Raw genomic sequence first — 15,956 nt, forward strand, 5'->3', positions numbered from 1 at the left:
GAACATTTCCCTACAGGATGTGATACCTCAGACTATCCTCCACACACAAAAGTGGTGCAGAGACAGGCATTTGAGCCACCATACTCCAGGCCAACACCCAGTCTGTGATGCTTCCACCAAATGGTACAGAACCATGATTAGTCCTGAGTGTGCTCTGGGGTAAGGCATTTCCTAGTCCACAAAGCTATCCAGTGTCTTCAGTTTCCATAGGGGCAGCCACCAAGTGGGGCATGTGTCCCTTTGGCTGCACCCCTGCTGTGTTAGGTAGTTTCCCACCACTGTCACAGACACAAGAGATGACTTATTGCAGTGAGAGAGGGTTTGTTTCAGCTCACAGCTTCCGAGGTTTCTGTTCACGATCAGTCTCATCTCATAGTTTCTGTCTGTGATCAGCCAGGCCTGTTGCTTCAGGTCTATGGCACATGGTGGCAAGTATGTGTGGCAGAACAAAGCCTTTCACCACATGGCTGGGAGAGGGAGGGAGGGATGAAGGGAGGGAGAGAGAGAGAGAGAGAGAGAGAGAGAGAGAGAGAGAGAGAGAGAGAGAGAAGGCTAGGCTAGAGTCCCCCACCTAAAGACCTGATTTTCTCCTGCTGGTCCACACCCTTTAAATGTGCCCTCGGGAACCTGTTTAAAGCAAGACAGCTATGATGCCTGTCGCCTGGTGGACACAAAGACGCATGTCCCTCCTTCTGGCTATAAGACTGTGAACAGAAGACCTCAGGGGGCTGGATTTCCCTCCAAGAATCTCATGCTGGGAGAAGGAAAAGGCTGAAATATTATGCCAGCCACAGAGAGAACTTGTCTCTGGAAAGGAGATGTCACATGCTGATAATTTTCAGGTCACCTTACGGGACAAGGACAATGATGACCCGTGCACTGTGACCAAGATGGCTTAGTTCTGGCCCTCTACCTAAACCTTCCCCTTACATGAACACCTTCTGGCTGGGAAAAGGCCACAGGCCCTCTTTATCTCTTTTCCCAGTGTGGTCATATTAAATAAGTCTTCTTTTTGTACTTTTTACTATTATTTGTTAAATTGGCTTGTTAAGGATGGGCAGTTGGACTTAGTTTATTGGGGTTCTCAGGACCCCAGCTCTGACCCTTAATAACTCATGGCAACCCAGATAGGAGATAAGATGCATTTTGGGATGTCTGCCACCTGCAACAAGCTGACCCTGGGTGTATGCAAAGAGAATGTTCAAGCAGCTGTTGTAATCACTTTACTTGGGGGCATGTTTTTGCTTTTGCTTTTTTTTTTTTTTTTCGAGACAGGGTTTCTCTGTGGCTTTGGAGGCTGTTCTAGAACTAGCTCTTGTAGACCAGGCTGGTCTCGAACTCACAGAGATCCACCTAGCCTCTGCCTCCCGAGTGCTGGGATTAAAGGCGTGCGCCACCAACGCCCAGCTGTTGGGGGCATGTTTTTATCGTCCCACTTTAGACAACATCAGCTGCTTTTTAAACCTCTATTTAGTAAAGCAGATAAATGAGGATTTGGACTTCATTTTGAATTCTTGAGACTGTCTGGCTGTTGGTGAGTTTCTTTCCCATCAGTGTGACTCGGGATTTGCCTTTCTGTCTGTTTGGAGATTCAATTGAACTGCTGGGGTTCTCTGTGGAGCTATTTGGCTATTGTGTCATTTGTAAGACATTCCTTGCCAATTAGAAGTTTTTTCCAAGCAAAGCTATAATTCTGCTGCACTGTCTGGACATCTGCTATGTGACAAGGAGAGTTTTGAGCCTCCCTGTCTGAGCCACTGAGTTCTGTAGACAGTTCATTTGAGACAGAAAAAAGGGGGGTAGTGTTTGTGTGTACTGATGAAAATATGAAGTCTTACTGCCCCAGTGACCATGACCCCAGGGAGAGTTGTCGCTAACTAGTCCTCACAAACTTAGGATTGTTTCTTATGACCTCATTGGGGCAAAACCAATCTCTCCACAGAGCTCCTGAAAATAAGTTTTTTTTTTGAAAAAAATCCCTCTAGCCACTTGCATTTCTTTGAACTCATTATGCACTGGAAATTGGTGATTACAATTACTGCCTCAATTTGGGGGGCTTTGTAATCGGTTTATTAGAAGACAGTCAGCCTTACATTTCAATGAGTGCTTAAATTCTGGAATTCAGATTTAAGCATGTAAACATGTGACTTTATACATACAAGTAGAGCTGCTCATAATTTGCTGTGCTACCAACATTAAATTGCAAATGGTTTAAAGTAAGTGGTGACATATCTGAGACATCTTCCTGGATTATAATACAAATCACTTCTCCACATACAGGTCTCTTCCCTTTGATTTCTAAGTTACTTGGCTTTGGAATTTGCTACTCAAGGGCTTATTGTAGTTCAAAGAGAGGGGAAAAGGAATGGATCCAGGACTGGTCAATGTGTGTGTGTGTGTGTGTGTGTGTGTGTGTGTGTGTGTGAGAGAGAGAGAGAGAGAGAGAGAGAGAGAGAGAGAGAGAGAGAGAGAGAGAGATGGCAACACAGGAGGAATGTAATCTAGAAATCCAAGCACTTCAGCAACAGCTTATGATGACAAACTTCTTCACGAAGGTCTCGTTTCTATGTAATTTGTATTATGCCACCTCCAAGCAATAGCTGAGACCTTACAATGCAGAGGCATCACAATGCATCCACTTCATATAACTAGACAGACACAGCTCTACACAATTTTTTCTGATTACCAGCTAAATATAGAATTTTAATTTCATAGCTTAACAATGAAGAATCATACAGTGACGTCAACACATGCAGTCTAAGCTTTTCTTCATGCACACCTGAGGCAGGACACAGTGTAACTAACAGACGCTGGGGAGCTTTTAGGGTCATTTTACATGTGTTGGATTTCTTACACACTGAAATCGGTGTATATACATGGTAAAGTCAGTGTGCTTGAGTTTATTCTTTACCTAACTTTTAAAACACTGACATAGTTGGGTATTAAAATAAAAAAAAATAGGCAAATATCGAGAATATTATGATTATAATCCTATACACTTTTCACTACTGCATATAAAACGCCAGCAGTGAGTGTTCTTCGCTGGCCCCAATGAGAGGTGTGACACAGAGTGCCACCACTGGGGTGATGTTCACCATCCTTACACTCTTTTCCATTATAATGGCACTGGCTTTGATTTGGCTCAGAGTTCGAAAGCTCTACCTAAAGGATTTCACCAGTCTCTTCTATGTCCTTCCTCTCAGAAAGTAGTTTCCCAATAATGAGAATTTATTAGGAGAGAGAAAGCCATTTTAAGTGAAGTTTGCCTTAAACTCAATGATTCTTTTTCACATGGTCAACAGTATACTGGCATGTCTTCACTCAGGACTTAATACCACCATGCTTGACAATGTGACCTGCATGAGAGATGATGCCTGTGGTTCATATGTCAAGAATGGACACTGGCTTTTAGAAGCCACACAATGCTTCAATCAGCTCTAAGTCCATACATATATATAAAGTTCTTCTCTTCCAGTAAAAAAGGCATGGTCCTTCCTGGCTGCAGTCCTGGTTTTTGGTCTCTCTTGCCATGGATGTTATGTTCTGGCTGTCTTTCCTGCTCTGTCAATATGAACTTCTAAAAGCTGCTCTCAGAGCACCTTTCTTCCACAGCATCCTTTATGTATGTCTTCAGAACTGATCTGTTCTCCATGACATGCCTGGCCCTACCTGATGAAGTCCTTCTTTGCATGCCAGAACCTCGGCAGCTGGGAAGCATTCTACTTACTGTTCTTTCTTTACCTTGGCTTCCACATCCAGCACAAGTCACATTCTTTTCCAGAGCCACTTTTCTTGCTGCACCATTACACAAGTCCTCTAAGGTCACTGAGAGCCTACACACACCATTTTTATCTCTCTTCCCTGTTTGCATCCTTCCTCCTCCTCCAAAGAACATACTGAAGATGTCCTTGGGGAGCAGGAACCACAACCTGCTCCACCCTCTTTCCTTTGTCCCCCCCTCCCTTTTTTTTTTTTTTTTTTTTTGGTATCAGACAGAACTTCATAAGCTTTATAAACTTGTTTAGGCTTTTATCCTTCACCTTAATGCTTATCAGGGCGGTATGTCATGGTGTTTTACAATTCTGAATGCATTGAGTTTGACCCCCAAAACATCATAGGGAGTGGTTTCTTTAATCATTTCCTACAGGTGGCGAGTGGACTGGCTAAAAGAGAGCAGAACCAGGGTTGTAGCTCAGCTGGGCCAGTCCCTGTTCCTCTGCCTCTCAGTTCACGGGAGGGAGTCCACACAGGTCAGCATTTAGAAGTGCTTTCTTGGGAGATGGGGCCCTGGAGAGGGAAGCTCATTAGGAGAGACAGCTGCCACAAATATGTGGTGGGAAACCTAAAGGAAAGCCTTCAAATCCCCAGGAGAAAGAGGCCTTCTGACCCTAGGTTTTCAGGGCTGGGAGAAGTCCCATACCACTTGACTAGGCCTGGCCTATCCTATGTACCTAAGGCCACAGAGACAGGCCCTAGGTAAGCCTTAAACTTATCTTGCAGTTGCAAGGGAGAGGAGCTGGCTTATTTTTCTCCTCAAGGAGAAAATAAGAGCTCTGAGTGCTCTGTCACAGGGCACCTGTCAAGTCCTTGTCCTGAATGACAGATGGAAGGAACATGCCCTGATTCTCCCAGAGTGTCCACCTGGTCACGTAAAGCAATAGGTCCCAGATTGGTTGGTTTGTTTAAATGTCAACTTGCCACAAATTAGAGTCACCTGGTATCTTAGTCAGTGTTCTATTGCTGTGAAGAGACACCATGATCAACGCAACTATTATACAGGAAAGCATTCAACTGGGGCTGGCTTACATTTCAGTTTTAGTCCATTATTAACATGGCAGCATACAGGCATGCATGGTGCTGAGAGTTCTACATCTACATCAGCAGAGGGGGAAAGGAGAGCCACTGGGCCTGGTTTGGACTTTTTTTTTTTTTTTCCCCAAGACAGGGTTTTTCTGTATTGCTTTGGAGCCTGTCCTAGAACTTGCTCTGTAGACCAGGCTGGCTTTGAACTCACAGAGAGATCCACTTGCCTCTGCCTTCCAAGTGCTGGGATTAAAGGTGTGCGCCACCAACACCTGGCCCTGGCTTGGGCTTTTGGAACCTCAAAACCCACACCCAGTGACACACTTCCTCCAACAAGGCCACACCTACTCCAACAAGGCCACTCCTCCTGATCCCTCTCAAGTAGCACCACTCCCTAATGACCAAGCATTCAAATCTATGAGCCTAAGGGGGCCATTCCTATTCAAACGACCATGCCTGGGTAGGGAGCCTCCCCTAAGGAACTGTCGGGATTGCCTTGAGCATGTAGGAAGATCCACCTCACGTGTGGGCAGCACCTTCTGTTAGCTGTGGGGATAAAAGGGGCCATCAGATGGAGGATGCCTTGCCTTTGCTCACCTGACCTCTCTCTCTCCACTGAGTTGATTTACCCCGTTGCCACTCACTAATGATGGTTCCTTCACTGATATCAGAGTCAGTGTTTCCAGGTGTCCGACACTGACTACAGACCAGCAGCAGCTCTCCAGGAACTGTCCAGGTTTTCTGTGCTAGAATGCATGTGGTGAGGTGCTCAGCCTCATGAACTAAGGAGCTGCCAGGCTGTCAGCCTCTCCACTGTGAGGCCACCACTGTGGGACTCCTCTAACTGCCAGGGTACCTAGCCTCAAGAAGCCAGCAAGTACTAGGTTCTCAGTCTCTAAGGTGTGAGACAGCTGTTGCTACTAGCTGTTGTCATTAAGGTTATGCTAAAATTATTTAATTAATTCATCCTATCAGTTCTGTTCTCTAGAGAATCCAGACTGATACACAGATCTACCCTGTATGAATATATATATAAATGAATGTGGGTGTTTAGGGGAGCCTCTGCTTTTCCATTTCTTTTTATTTCTTCCTTTAAAGTGGAAGCAATGATGCAAAAATTTAGAAAATTTGAATTTGAGATAAAAAAGAATGCTGAACTTCAGTTAAGCATGAGTAAACTGTGACGGGGGATGTCCTTCTGTATGCTGTGAATATATGTTTCTCTTATTGGTTGATGAATAAAGCTGTTTTGGTCAATGGACAGGCAGGATGTAGCCACACAGGAAGTATAGGCGGGGCTACCAGACTAGAAGAGGGCAGGGAGGAGGAAGGAGAGTGGGTTGCAAGGGAGACACCATGTAGACCAGGAAGATAGGATGCCTGGACATTCTCCAGGAAGCCAAGACTATGTGGAGATAAACAGATTAGTAGAAATGGGTTAATAATTGAGAGAGCTAGCCAATAGGCCAAACAGTTTATAATTAATATAAGCCTCTGTGTGTTTATTTGGGACTGAACGGCCGAGGGTACAGGTGAGACTGTCAACAAAATGTTAACTACTTGAAGTATCAATTGTGAATGTCTTTGCTGAAGGAATGTTAGTGATACTTTCAAAAATTCTGGAAAATGAGGCAGAAAGAAAAAATTATTTTGTTAGGTTATTGCTATGATTTTCTTTTTAGGAAAATTCTTAATATACAAGTGAAAAATATGAGATTTTCATTAAGGCTATAACATAAAAATGGTGGATATGTATGTTTGTCAAGAAACATTGTTCCATTTCCTTTTTACAATAAAATTACAGAAGAAATAATCCCTATAAATAACAACTTTGAGGATCCATGCTAGCATCCTCTGTACAACCAAAAGCTACTTCTTTAGGTCTTACCAAAAGGAGATAAACTAAGACCTTACTAGTTAAGAAGAATTAAAATACGCTTTCACTAAGCGGTCAGAAAAAATATCTAAATAGCTTTTTGCTAGCAAACCTAAATAAAATGTATTTAGGATTTCTGGGTCTTGATCCATATGAAATACACATATATTTTGCCAATGTTGAAATGAGTTAATTTTGTTATTGGGATAATTACTAGTAGATAACACATTTTGTTGTAAATGCTGTTATAGGATTTAAAATTGGGTATCATAATAGCTAAATGTGTTACCAGGAATCAGTTCCCTTTGAAGGTTCTTAGCTCATTTACTTGGAAATGGACTCAGAAGGAAGTCCAAAGACTGTTTTGTTGAAATTTGGGAGAAGGGCAACATCAGGCTCAACAGTAGACATCTATGTGAAGCATGTAGAGGAAGCAGGCTCATCCAAGAGAGCAAGAATGCTCCCTGTCAGCACACAGAAGATGGAAAAGGAAAATGATGTTCTTCTTACCTAGAGCTCAAAACTAAAAACTCAGGTAGAGCTGGCGGTGAGGATCTGTGGACAACTGCAGAAAGGAGATGAGGGAACACAATGTGGGAGGGGAAATGAGATGTCACTGGTGTCTGTCTCTCCAGGGAACTCAGAGCACTGGTGAGGGGGATGGGTTCACACTGTATATGGTGTATGCAAAGGATGGGTTCACAATGTATGTGGTGTATGCAAAGGATAAGTTCATACTGTATATGGTGTATGCAAAGGATGAGTTCATACTGTATATGGTATATGCAAAGGATGTGTTCACACTGTATATGGTATATGCAAGGGATGGGTTCACACTGTATATGGTGTATGCAAGGGATGGGTTCATACTGTATATGGTGTATGCAAAGGATGAGTTCTTCACACTGTATATGGTATATGCAAAGGATGGGTTCACACTGTATATGGTATATGCAAAGGATGGGTTCACACTGTATATGGTGTATGCAAAGGATGGGTTCACAATGTATGTGGTGTATGCAAAGGATAAGTTCATACTGTATATGGTGTATGCAAAGGATGAGTTCACACTGTATATGGTATATGCAAAGGATGTGTTCACACTGTATATGGTATATGCAAGGGATGGGTTCACACTGTATATGGTGTATGCAAGGGATGGGTTCATACTGTATATGGTGTATGCAAAGGATGAGTTCTTCACACTGTATATGGTATATGCAAAGGATGGGTTCACACTGTATATGGCATATGCAAAGGATGGGTTCACACTGTATATGGTGTATGCAAAGGATGGGTTCACACTGTATATGGTGTATGCAAAGGATGAGTTCTTCACACTGTATATGGTATATGCAAAGGATGGGTTCACACTGTATATGGCATATGCAAAGGATGGGTTCACACTGTATATGGTGTATGCAAAGGATGGGTTCACACTGTATATGGTGTATGCAAAGGATGGGTTCACACTGTATATGGTGTATGCAAAGGATGGGTTCACACTGTATATGGCATATGCAAAGGATGGGTTCACACTGTATGTGGTGCATGCAAAGGATGGGTTCACACTGTATGTGGTGCATGCAAAGGATGGGTTCACACTGTATGTGGTGTATGCAAAGGATGGGTTCACACTGTATATGGTGTATGCAAAGGATGGGTTCACACTGTATATGGTGTATACAAAGGATGGGTTCACACTGTATATGGTGTATACAAAGGATGGGTTCACACTGTATATGGTGTATGCAAAGGATGGGTTCACACTGTTTTCACACTGTATATGGTATATGCAAAGGATGGGTTCACACTGTATATGGTGTATGCAAAGGATGAGTTCACACTGTATGTGGTGCATGCAAAGGATGGGTTCTCACTGTATATGGTATATGCAAAGGATGGGTTCGCACTGTATATGGTATATGCAAAGGATGGGTTCACACTGTATATGGTGTATGCAAAGGATGGGTTCGCACTGTATATGGTGTATGTAAAGGATGGGTTCACACTGTATATGGTGTATGCAAAGGATGGGTTCACACTGTATATGGTGTATGCAAAGGATGGGTTCACACTGTATATGGTGTATGTAAAGGAAAGGCTTTGCCATCCTGGTGGGCAGAGCACCTTCTTTATATGTTTATTTTCTATTGACTCACTAATTTTTAGTCTGTTCTGTTATAGAAGGGGTTTGTCCTCAAGTCCCCAAGCCTATTAATGCTTGTCTCCTTGTATGTACATTGTAAAATAATCGAGACACCAGCATTATTCTCAAAAGGACGGGAGTCTCATTTATTAGACTAATGAACATAATATTATTCATGTTTGTAAGAAGAATGTTCTTAGGATAGATGCAATACATTATGTAACTGTTAGATCACAGACCCTCTAGCTGCCACTCTCTCCCAGAAATCAGGCACTGCCGCCCACAGTCTGTCCCTTAGGACAAAGGAGAACAGGAACTTGCTGTAACTCAAGAAAAACAGGCCCAGTGTCCTCTCTGCTGCCTAGAACAAAGGAAACTTTTAAACTATGGCCCACCTAGTGCTTGCCTCCATGCCAGGAGTCACACAGGCTGGGCCACCTGGGATAAAGGTTGCCCACCCACTCTGGAAACCTGTAAGAGTCAGAAACCCCATTTATGCTCTGGTTTTGAAGGCTCCGAGCCTGTGGCCATGACATTCCACCTCTCTTGACATGTGGGGATTTGAAGGCTCTCTCCCTCAGAGCCCTTGTCATCTCTACATGACATCTCTCCCAATGCAGCTCCTCTTGGGATTTTGAAGAAATGCTCTCTCTCCTGTCAAGGCCCCCTCATGCTACTCAGGCTTGATGCTTTCCCTCTCTCCTAATGCTCGCCCATGTTAAGGCCTCATTACTGCCCATGTTCACGAGTCTCTCCTAACAAACTGCTCCTGAGTGTAACCCCACATCTGCCCCTTTCCCACCATGCTAAAACTTCAACTTTGAGTTTGGTTCACTTCCTTGGTTTTCTGTATATATTTGCTGTTGCCAACAGCATATGGCAGTTTTCAATACCCCAAATTTATCTGGGAGCTTACTTCTTCTTTTCAGTTTTTGACAGTGGTGAGCCCATCTCCTCCTGATGTAACAATACCAGGAGTTAGCGCTCCTTCTCCAGCCTCACCTGGACAACTTCCCCTTAGTTCAAATGATTTTATTTCCATGGCATTCTGGAACTTGTCTGCTTGAACACTTGGCCTTACTCTAGTCTATGCTGATAGTTTTATGTTTGAAGCTGTGCTCTCTCCTATTGTGTTCTGTGTACCGGGATATTGGATAGGCTGTGTGTGGACTCTAACTAGAAGGGGACTAGTATTTTTAAAGGACAAAAATATTTCAGAAAAGACTGTTTATCTTCATTATCCTGTGTCTTTTGGTTTTTAAAAACCCTGCAGTTTAGCCATTTCTCAGTTTTTTAGAAGGGGCAACAGACTCCTCATCCCTTTTGCACCAGTATCAATTAAAAGAAATGTCTTGGGTGACTAGGAAACATCTTAGGGAAAGAAAGCTGGAACTTCCGCACAAAACCTGACTTTATACTGGCTACTTAAAGTCTTTAAAGTTAATCATTATTATTATCATCCTGTGTTTGTGTGTATGTGTGCAACTTTTGAGAGTCATTTTCTCCTTCCCTGGTGAGTTCCAGGGTTCAGACTCGGGTCATCAAGCCTGCAAATGACTTTTTCCTCCATAAAACATTTAGCGTTTTGACCTATTAAATGATTTAGAAATCTAACTGTGCTTTGGCCTTGACTTCTCGTTGCAGAGTGTTTGTAATTTTGCAGATTTCTGTTCAGATTTCAAGGTAAATAATTAACCACTTTCTTATGTTTCCACTTCGCCAAAATTATATAATATTATCACTTAATAATTTCACCTGATTCTTTTTAAATTTTGGTCTTTATATAAACCTTAAAATACTTGTGAGTCTAAAACTAAATGCAATTCAGCCTTTGAAAAATTCAAAATATAGGTGATACATGCTGAGAACACATATAGAATTTTGGCTCTTCTTTTTTAGTCGCCCACTATTTCACAAACAGGGGAGAGTCATGAGGACACTGGGAAGGGAGACTGATCAGTTGCTTTGCTTTTAAATGTACAGTGGGTAGATGAGGGTAGTCGTTTCAGAAGTAACGTGTATGCTTTGGACATCTGTCTCCTGGAGACCTGGAAAGCTGTGAGGGAGTCTACAGCCATAAACAGCTTCTCATACTTCAAATTTAAACTTATTTAGTTGATGCTGTTGAGTCTTTTTGTATTTATTCAGATAATTTGCTCTGTTTTTACCTCAAGTATAGACCAGGGCTAAGAAGAACACACGAGAGAAATTGGTATCCACCCTTAATTATAAAAATCAACAGTTTGGAAATTAATGAAATAAGATTCACCTATTTTCAACAGTCTTAATGTTCTAGCATTAAGGTACCAATATAAAACTATTTATATATTTAATTGTATCTAAAACAAGATTTTCTTCAGGATATTTTCTGCTCTTAGTGCCATTTTCACAATGGACCAAAACCACAAGATTTTATGTTTTATTAAAATTATTCATGTTTTCTGATGTTTATGTTTCAGGCATTTGGCTATTTATGAAATTGCTGTAACAAATTCAAGGTTCATATAAGCATCTCTATTAGATTTTTTTTTTTTTTTTTTTTTTTTTTGGTTTTTTGAGACAGGGTTTCTCTGTGGCTTTGGAGGTTGTCCTAGAACTAGCTCCTGTAGACCAGGCTGGTCTCAAACTCACAGAGATCTGCCTGCCTCTCCCTCTCTAGTGCTGGGATTAAAGGCGTGCACCATCACCGCCCCGGCCTCTCTGTTAGATTACATTAAATAACTGCTTTGCAAGCAATTATTTTAAAGCAATACCTGGACTGGAAAGACAGCTCAATGGTTAAAGGCGCTTGGTGCCAAGTCAGCCAACCTGAGTTCAATCCCTGGGATTCACACTGTGGAAGGGGAGAATCAACTCTCAAAAACTGTCCCCTCACTTCCACATACTCTTTGTGTACATGCACACACACACACACACACACACACACACACACACTTGCACATACATGCACCGTGGCATAAGTGTGCATGCATACACACAAACAACTGGAACAAATCTTAGCAACTGGGGACAATAAAGGTCAAATCACAGATGGCTCATCAACAGTGTCTTCAGGGAAAATTGTTCAAAGATGAGAAGTTATCAGAGTAGAAATGACATCAGAATGGCATTGCAGTACCTGCCTGTGATCCTAGCACTTGAGAACCTGGCCCCAGCTGAACTTGGGAGAATCCAATGAAGACAGCCCTTCTGGTCCATTGAGTCTGCCCGTGAAGAGGACCAGGATGTGGGAAAAGTGGACCTGGGCAAGCTAAGGTAGAGTGGTATCCAGCCCTGCCAGCATACCTTTTCTTCTAATTGACAGATTTTGAACCCACATAAAAGTAGGAAGAGCAAACCTCCAAACACTGGAATCAAAATCCTAGAACATTCTGTATTTGTTGGCATCACGGACTCTAGGATGTGCCCTCCACTCCTCCTTCATCATAGCATTTCCAGAACTAACGGTACTTCCTACATCACCAAAAGTTCATTATCACAAAAGAGAACACTTTGAGCAAAATATCTGCCATAGGGACTGCTCGGGAATGGAATGAAGGAGTAAAGGATGCACCAGCCCCTAGGAAGGACAAGAGGAGTCCAAGAGCTTTGTTGTCAGTAGGTTGAGTCAAGTGGAAGAAATGAGGCAAAAACCAGAACACAAGACAAAGACCCATGCTCGGTGGCTCGTGCTGCGACTGCTCCCAGGAATGGCCCTGATGCTAGAGATGTCATTGTCCAGAAACAAGTACTGAGAGAAAGTTGTGGTGGGGGAATTATGAAGGACAAGCTCCACACTGAGACCTAAAAATTGAAAAGGAGACTTTTTTGTTTTGGTTTTTTTGGTTTTCCGAAACAGGATTTTTTGTTTTGTTTTGTTTTCTCTGTGTAGCACTGCATGTCCTGGAACTCCCTCTGTAGACCAACCAGGCTCTCACAAGTGAATTTGCACTTAAACAAGATGGAGCTTTCAGCAGTTGGGGGTCTTGCCCTTAGGCACTTTACTGCTGTCCTAGTTCAGAGATCCAAGTTTCTCTTTAAGAATTATGGGGTCTTGGGCTGGAGAGATGGCTCAGGGGTTAAGAGCACCGGCTGCTCTTCCTGAGGTCCTGAGTTCAATTCCCAGCAACCACATGGTGGCTCACAACCAACTGTAATGAGATCTGGTACCTTCTTCTGGTGTGCATATGTATATGGAAGCAGAATGTTGTATACATAATAAATAAATAAAATCTTTATAAAAAAAGAATTACGGGGTCTTTGTCATCAGCACTCCCCTTATGTGTGCTATACTTCAAACTCATTCACCTTCCCTCACCAAAACTTCACATTTTTCTTACCTTTCTGCTCCACTCTTTTCGGTCTCTCATACTAGATCTGGATGAGATGCAGCTCAAATGCTAACCTTTGTCTTGAAATTTCCTCCACCAAACAAATTGGTCCATTTTCTTCCAATTCAGCCTCACTCAAGTTCTCAGAACATGGGCAGAATACAGCCAGATTCCTTACCAGAATGTCACACTAATAACCTTTATTCCAGTCCCTAACTCCTGATTCTTTGTTCTCCTTCTGTACCATCTCCCAGCAATCTTGTCTTGCACACTCTGACCAGAATGGCCTATTGAACTCGGCTTGTAGCTTTCCTCTTCTTTTTTTTTTTTCCTTTTTGTTTGTTTTTTTTGTTTTGTTTTGTTTTGTTTTTAGAGACAAGGTTTCTCTATATAGTCCTGGCTGTCCTGGAACTTGCTCTGTATACCAGGCTGGCCTTGAACTCACAAAGACCCACCTGCCTTTGCCTCCCCAGATTTTAAATTAAAGGCCTGCACCACCACCTCTGTCTGATAGTAGCTTGTGAAGGTCATTATTAGCGCAAAGTTCCAAACTCTTCCACAATCCTCCCACAAATCAGTTCCAAAGGCCTAAGGATGGCACTGTCTAGTTTATTACAGCAATTACCCCACCTCTCAGTACCAATTTTCTGTATCAGTCACTTTCTTCATTGCTGGGATAAAATACCTAACAAATGTACCTCAAGGAAGGGCTTTCCTGGGCCTCACTTCAAGAGCACAGTCCACCATGACAAGCAAGTCATGATGAAAGGAGTCGGCTGGTGACAGTGCATCTAGTCAGGAAGCAGACCCCTTTGTTCAGGGTCCCAGCCCACACTCAGCATGGATGGATCTTCCCAGCACAAGTAACCCAACAAGAAACCCCCTCACAGACACCTCCACAGACATGCCTGGAGGTTTGTTTTCTACATCTCACCAAGCTAGCGATCAATATTAATTACCATAGTGAGTATGTTGTACTGTGTTGTTGTGGGTTTATAGTGGCATGGACTCAGAGTGGTGGCAGGGCCTATTTGGCAGCAGACTGGGAGCTCTTGTGGACCATAAGATGCAAATGTCCAGAAGTAGAATGACCAGTTCTGGCCTCCTGCAGTAGACTCTGCACAAGCCATGGTCCCAACCTTCTGCAGTGACAAGCACATTTTAAAAACAACCTCTTCTTCTAGAATACTTTGAGATCTCTAAAACAAACAGTGAGGACTACTCTCATGCCTCCATCCAGCTTCCTGTAACTACCACTTCACATAGACATAGGTTAGAGGTCACAACTACAGCAGTGACATGCTGTTCAGGCTTGGGTGAAAGCAATACTCTTTTGCTAGAGGTCAGGGTTCCTTAGCTTAGAGGTATAGCCTATTGGAGGAGCCTCAGAGCTACTATGCCCCGTGCTCAAGTGGTGCCTGCACATCCATGCCATGCTTGCATGACCACTTGGTGCCTATGTAGCCATCCCAGGCCTGTTGTCCTCCCTCTCGTGACAGTGCACTCCTCTGAGTGAGGGGTGGCAAGAGCATGGAGAGGTATGTACCCTGGCCCAGAGCCATGAGGAACAGAAAAAGTCAGCCTGTTCAGAGAAATCCAATCTCCACACCACTTCACAGACTGGTGTGACTGTCCCTGGAAACTGTCTGACAGCTAGAGGCTAGCAGCAGCTGGGCACAGGGACTTGTCTCCTCACTGGGTACAGTCAGTCTAAATTCTAAATATCATGTTCTGTGCTAATTAGTACCTGCACTAACACCACACACACACAACAAAATGTTTCAGAGGACAAGGATGCTTGGGGATGTCACCCTGGGGAGTGGGGGACACATGATGTGACAGGACAGCATGCTCTTTGCCTATTCACAGCCTGCTGCAGCTCAGGCTCTCCAGGGGATGATCTGGCATAGGTCTGCTGTATCACTTATCAAGACAGGTTTACGAAGCCCCACAATGCTTTGCAAATATACAGATAAGACAGAGTTTGGAGGCCCCTGTGACACTCAGATTGCACAAATCACGCTGAAGCAGCCTACTTTAGGACACAGGGTCTCCATCCTTCACAAACACAGTCCCCTCCCTGCAGATGTCAGCGTCATACATCAATTCCATGTCTACTGGAGACCCGTCATAGAACTGCCCATGGGGCCCACGAGTGACATGAGGTAGTTCACATAAGCACTGTTTACAGTAGTAAAAGTTGGAACAAGTCAAACAGACACCACTGAGGGAATAGGCAAGAAGCAGAGGGCACCTTTGTGACAGAATATTGATTGGGCAGCTGTGAAAAAGAACAAGAGGCTTCCGAAGAACATGGCACCAGGCTCACCAACACAGAGCAGGGTCGCATGGCACCTCACATAACTTGGGGTTAGTAACTGGGAACTGCTGGTGACCTTCTGCCACTGCAACATGGGAGGGTAGGGAGCCTGGGAATTTCAGAAAGACTGCCAGCAAGAAGGCAGAGAGGACAAAATAGCCTGGGAGTTCACTGAAAGCTGGGCTTTCTCAGATGTGAAGCAGACCCTCTCGTGGAAGCTCTGGCTGACAAGTGACCTCTTTGCCCGCTCAGACTTCTTGTCCTTTTTGTCTCCTAACAATGAAGAATTTGTCCCAAAGGGCTACAATAGTCACTCCGGATGCTTTATCTCTGTGCTCTGCCACTGCAGGAAAATGGCTTCTGTAACTAAAACACATTTGCTGTCTACAGGGATGTTGGGCTAACCTAGGTGCCCACAGAGTCACCCCAGGCCAGGCAACTGAGAGAACCCCCCCATAGGCAACATGCAATCATGATGGACCTGTTTCTCTCATGGAA

At 43.5% G+C, this 15,956-nt stretch overlaps 1 protein-coding gene and 1 pseudogene across 4 annotated transcripts in view; both read right to left on the reverse strand.

Moving 5' to 3' along the window:
* Window positions 1-15,956, reverse strand: part of Pemt (phosphatidylethanolamine N-methyltransferase) — an 84,323-nt gene that overhangs the window by 36,270 nt on the left and 32,097 nt on the right. The window lies entirely within an intron of this gene.
* On the reverse strand, window positions 2,486-4,781 carry LOC113836740 (annotated as a pseudogene).

The sequence above is a fragment of the Cricetulus griseus genome, chromosome 7 (assembly GCF_003668045.3).
Source record: "Cricetulus griseus strain 17A/GY chromosome 7, alternate assembly CriGri-PICRH-1.0, whole genome shotgun sequence".
NCBI classification, from domain to species: Eukaryota; Metazoa; Chordata; class Mammalia; order Rodentia; family Cricetidae; genus Cricetulus; species Cricetulus griseus.